This window comes from Octodon degus, unplaced genomic scaffold (genome assembly GCF_000260255.1).
Source record: "Octodon degus isolate 3935 unplaced genomic scaffold, OctDeg1.0 scaffold00158, whole genome shotgun sequence".
Lineage (NCBI taxonomy): Eukaryota > Metazoa > Chordata > Mammalia > Rodentia > Octodontidae > Octodon > Octodon degus.
The window spans coordinates 4,131,732-4,138,036 of NW_004524734.1; positions in this window are offsets into that span (position 1 = coordinate 4,131,732).

Here is a 6,305-nt window from a genome sequence, read left to right on the forward strand (position 1 = left end):
GATTCCTCCAGGTGGGTGTTGTTTGGATCTGGTTGCTGTGCTGTACTTCTTTCTGCTGCAGCCATTAGAGTTGAGCCCTTTGTGTTTCTCTGGCAAGATGTTCCGCTCCTGAATCAGTTGGGTGGGTCTTGCCTCTAGTCTCTTTGCAGGGAGTTCTGCTGAAGGGTTCCTCGCTGGGCCTGCACTCTGGGTCAAATGAAGATCCATGGGCCCTGGGTGGTCTCATTCACATGCCGGGCCTGCACTCTGGGTCTATTCAGGATCTGGTGGCCCCGGGTCCTCTCACTCCCTCGCCGGGCCTGCGCTCTGGGTCTATTCAGGATCCAGAGGGCTGGTCAGTCTCACTCACATGCCGGGCCTGTGCTCTGGGTCTATTTAGGATCCCGCGGGACCCAGGTCATCTCAATCACTTGCCAGGCCTGTGCTCTGGGTCTATTCAGGATCCAGAGGGCCCCCGGTTGTCTCACTTCCACTTTTCATAATATTATAGCCATGTATTAATTATTGAAACTGTCCTACTAATTTGATTTGAAACTGCCTCATTGCTATTTGTTTCTCAATAAAATTATGGAAAAAAATAGTATTTTAGCCAGAGCTTCACCCCAAAGCCTCTTCACACAAGCTAACATTCAATCAGGTCTTGCTTGTTCTTTACCAGTGAAGGTTTTACACAGTTGTTCTAGTACACTCCTTTTTGTCTTCCATTATCATGGCTTGCTGTCCGCTGGACCTCAAATATTATCATTAATGTTACTTTTCGGTTGCGCTCCAGATTGAGCAGAGGGTCTCACGGTTGGGTACACGTTCTACCACTGAACCACACCCCCAACCTGCTTAAAATAATTTGGCAGGGATAATTTGAGCCATGGAAGAAAAGTCCGTTCCTCTGAAGAGGATTTATGTATGTTTTATTTGACTGCTGGGGCCACCATCAACAGGAGATGTACTGGCCCATGATCTGAAATAGCCCAAACTCCACAAAATCTGCATGGATGCTCATGTACCCTGGCACACTTATTCCTGAGAGCACAGCCTCGGGCCATTTGCAGCAGGGAAGGAAGGTCCCTGAAGACTTCCTGCTTCTATAGGCCCTGCACTGTCGCCTCTGACTCCTTACCCACCAGGCCACCGCAGGAAGGTTTGCATTTGTTCAATTCAGGGGCCTTTGCACAAAAGCAAATTCACTACCCTGATTACCTGCCTGTGTGCCTGGTTTAGCTTAAATTTTAGGCTTTTAGTTCCATTTTATTTCGCTAGTTCTTTGAAGCCTCTGTCACTCTGAGTAACAGATTCTCCAAAATGAACAAATTGGGAAGCAGCAGAGCACTACAATGTATATATTCAAGGAGGCTGAGGCAAAGGGAAATTCTAAGGCAAAAGGAAGAGGATTACATTATTATTTTGAAATAATAGTCCTGGGCATGAGGGTCAGTGAGCAGGGTGACTTCAGCCTGAGTTTGGGCATTGCTCAGAGATGCCTTTGCAGGAGTATGTCTTGCATAAGGCTGTGGCAGGCTGTGGTTCTAGCAAAGCCTCTCAAGATAGTTACATCCAGACACACATGTGAAGTTCCCCGGGTTGCAGTCTCCTGTTTCGTTACTTCTTTTTTGACACAAGTGACTCCATTTCAATTCTGACAACTTCCACATCCGTAGCTGTTTTCATAATTTTCCAGAATATTTCTCCCGCAAGGGAATTCTGATTTTAAAACTTGGCCTATCATTGCAGGGAAATGCAAATCCACCCATACCTGCTCCAGTTCTTTGAGAAGAAAACAGAACCAGAAGAAAATCAGAGTCTGAGAAGAGCATTTGAAGTGGAAATAAACTTCCCTGGCCAGGCAGCCAGGTGGCCAGGCAGCCAGGTGGCCAGGCAGCCAGGTGGCCAGGTGGCCAGGCAGCAGGCCCTACAGTGTGTTGGAAAATAGTCCAGGAGGCGGGCCTGGAGGGGTATGAACCTGTGGAGTGGAGAGAGAGGCTAGGAGTTTCTGGGAGAAGAGAATTTTAGACAGGGAAGTTCGTGTGTGTGATGGGGATAGAAACCTGGGTCTTGAATGTGTTGTTAGAGACTGAACCCTGGGCCTTGCACATGCCAAGCAAGCACGCGAACACTGAGCCACATCCCTAACTCTATAATGAAGTTATAAATAGCAGCTTCTTGTACATGCACCTTCTTAAATGTTTGCATGACTAAACTTCCTGTGTTCTTCTTCTTTACAGCGAAGTCACTCTGTGACTATGCCACAGAAACAACTGCCGCTGATGACGGAACAGGGAGGGCTAGAGGGAGGGAGGGAGGGCACAGGACAGAAGAGAAAAGCAGAGTCACAGCAGCAAGGCTACAGAAGGCACATCTTGTTCCGGTAGTGCTCAGTCCCTGCCGCATGGCCAGGGAGTGGAAACTTAAAGAATCACGTCTCCTGTCCTCTAGGGGTTTGCTGTCCAGTGATGAGGAGGAGCAATGTGTCATCCAATAATTCACATGCAATACACATGTAGCCAAATTTTGTTGTATTCTTGCTAAGAAACACACACACACACACACACACACACACACACACACACACACACCTGCCATCTCAAGATTTCCAGAGACCAGTTTCAACATGGGGCTGGTCAGCAGCCAGACCATTATTCTCCTGTTAGAATCATCACACAGACTACCAGTGCGGGGCAAGGTCACGCTGAGATCATGAAGCAGTGAGGCAAACAAGATCATTTCATATTTTTATCTAAGTACAGACAAAACCAAGGTCAGTGTGTAACCCATAAAATAGCAAATAACTCTTCCATCGAATGAGTCACCACTGCTTTGTTGCCTTTGGAATTTTCACCCCGCTCTCATCTACTGTCCTTATGAATACTGAGCTATGTGGTCGCGGTGGTCCTCACCTGCTGACAACCTTCAAGCCTCTCCTCCACCTCCCCAGACTATTAGAGACAGGCAGGTTATACAAAGACAACAGGTGGCTGAAGAGACACTGGGCGCAAGCTGGCGTCCAGGTGACCAGGTCTTGGCCAGAGAAGCAGGAGCCTGAGGTAAGAAGTTGCGGAGAAGCAGGTGGACGAGTGAGTCCAGGGCTGTGACACCCAAGGTAGCAACAAGGTGCTGGACTGTGACCACTGTTTCTACTTATCTGGAAAATTTTTTTACCCTCTCATTCTGTTCTTTAAATAAACCACTTAGGACAGAGCCAAAAAGCCCCTGCAGACATAGGCTTGGTTTTTGCCTCCATACTTCACGGGCTATTGTAGACCAAGTCAGCTTATTTTTCTTTTATAGTCACCTTGGAGTCTGAGCCCTGGTCATTTCTTGGTGTAAAAACTCCTAGGCAAAGAATCCCCTTGGCAGTCCACTTTTGGGTCCTGTCCCAACTACTGAGCGCTACTCCTCTCTTCTTAGTACTCCGCCCAACTACTCCTCTGTCTTCAGTTTTATTCTTTGACTTTGTGCGAGATGAACTCACAGTGCACCGCTGTAGAACCACAGCCTGGATCTAGTGCAAGGCCTTTCCTGGCACCCTCTTGGTGAGCTGTGCCATGGCACCTGCGGCGTGCATGCATGAACGTGGAATCCCACATGCTCAGCTTCAGGTGCTCTCCAGGCGGACTGCAGCTGGAGGGCATTGCCATTTCAAGTATATTCTTTAACTTAATCTTCATAAGAAGAGCATAATATATCATTTATAGATGGTCTTCTAGCTACTAAAGCTTAATTTAATTCAGAATTATGAACAGAAGTAGACAAAAGTAGAATTTGAATACAGGGCCTTTGAATGCTTCTCTTGACTTTGAGTAGCTGAAAACAGGGAGCAAGAGAGGGAGGGAAAGAAAGATGTCCACCCAGTATAACTGCCGCTTTGATGGAGCAACAGAGCTCTCTTAAAATATTCTATGCCAGAGGTTTTTAATTCACCAGACACTGCAACCAGAGATCACCCAAATACAACCAAGATCTAAGAGAATATATTTTCTTATTTCTTCCACAAGCCAAAGAAAATTAATTCATTGAATTGAAATCCACTGCTGGAGGCAATGTCCTTTATTGGCATCTACCGTACTTTTTTTCTCCGAGAGAAAGCCTTTCTGTATTCTCCTTCAGAATCATCATGTCCTTTTTTAAGCTAACTGAAAAGGCCAATGGCCTTACTGGCTTCTTTTCTACCAAGGACATTTTGGGTCCTAGGAGGATAGGAGTGAGATACTTTTCACCGAATATTTTGTATTTTTAAAAAATTAAAAACCAGTGGACTGCATCACTATTAGAAAACAAGGTGCATCTCATGGTACAGATTGTGTTTCATTTGTACATGGTACTGGATTTGATCCTCAGCAACAAAGGAAAACCACGTGTGAAAGCCAAAAATAAAGTATGTATGTTTATCTCTTTAAATACAAGTAGAATCTGTAACTAAGAGCCTGTTTATGCAGTTAACCTGCTTTTGAGTTTTCATTTATCAACTATAATTGACTCAGACTGCTTAAATGTGAGTCTGTAGCAGGAGGAGAAAAATACATAAAGTAGGAAAAAGAGATTGGTTAAGAGTAAACAAAGCTAAAGAAAAAGAATAGACAAGACGTTTCATGCACGGGTAAGGCAAGGCTTCCTGCTGGCGTTATGTGAGTTGAGCAATTCTAAATACTTGTGTTATCTGGATTCCAAGGGGACATTTCCTGAGTCACTTGAAGGCATATGATTCTAAATGTATTACGTCAAAAATTCAAATGTAACTGCGTATCCTCCAAGTTCCAACCCTAACTACACATCCATTAGAAATAATCAAAGACAACTTGTCAGTTTACCAGCAGATGGTGCCGCAAATCTAGTTTAGAATAAAGTAGCACACAACCGTAGTAACAAATCATACTGTGTTCTGGCTTTTGTTGTCTGAGTGAGTGCATGAGTAGTTGGATTTGGTTTGATTACTTGGTGGAAAATAGGAATTTTTATCTAGTTACATAAAATATTGAATATATCTTATTATAATTTAAATGACCTTTTCTTAATCTTTAACTTTCTTTATTCCTCTTCTTTATTTTATCTTTGTTTTCAGCATTAAGATTAAAGCCCAGAGGGCTGGCCAGATAGCTCAGCAGACTAAAGCGCCTGGTTAGGCAGAGTACAGAGACAGGGGTTCAATCCCTGGCCTGCTGTGGTGTGCCGGCCCCTGCCCCAGGGTGTGCTGAGATTGAAATTGAGACTGGGCATGGTGACATAATCCCAGCATCTGGGAGGCCGAAAATAGGAGACTCGCTAGGAGTCTGATCTACGTAATGAGACCCTGTAGACCTTGTCCTAAATACAGTTAAAAAAAGAAAGAAAGAAAAGATTAAAGCCAGGGTTACTAAGCTACATTTCCTACTCCATTTCTTCTCTTCCCCTTTCCTCTCTTCTCTTTCCTTCTTTTCTCCTCCCCTTCCCTCCCTTCTCTCCTCTTGTTTTTCCAGGCACGGTCTCACTAAGCTACCCAGGCTGGCTGTGAATTTATGACCATCCTGACTCAGCCTCTTAAGTAACTGGATTATAGGTGTGAGCCACTCCACACCTGGCACTTTTGGGGCTACAGTGTGATATTTCAACACATGTAGATGATGTGTCAATGTCAAATCAAGATGGTTAGCATTTCCATCTTCTTACCATTTCTCTATGCTGGGAGAATGAGTTCCACTCTTCTGGTTCTCAAATACACAAAGGCCACTGTAGTGACCTACTGGGCAGCAGACCAACAGGACTGGCCACTCCCGGCTGATGGCACTTTACTGCCCGTCGTCCGACTCTGTGTGGGTAGTGTGTCCCTCCACCTGACCCTTCCCAGCCCCTATGCATCACTATTCTACTCTTTTGTGCTTCTTATTATGCACAGCTAGGTGAGAACGTGAAGTATTAAAGTCACTTAACATAGTATCTTCCAGTTCTATCTATTTTACTAAAAATGACAGTTTTATTTTTATGGCTGACTTTTGTATGTCTAGCCATTGTGTGTATATATACTACATATCCAGCCCTTTATAAAAATAAATTAATTGATTAATTTTGAGCCACGGTTCCACTAGTTGCCCAGGCTGGGCTTTAAGGGGTAAGGGCACTATAGGTGTGCACAACCACATCTGGCATGTACACTCTATTTTCTTAATCCATTCACATGGTCCTTAACTTTAAAATTAAAATGAAAAATAAATCACAACTTAATTTTTATATATTTTCTTTTGTATTTACATACACATTTATATGCCTGTGTAACATTTATTTCAGTATAAGGTGACTCTGACACTATACCTATTAGATTATGTGCGTTGAGTATCAGA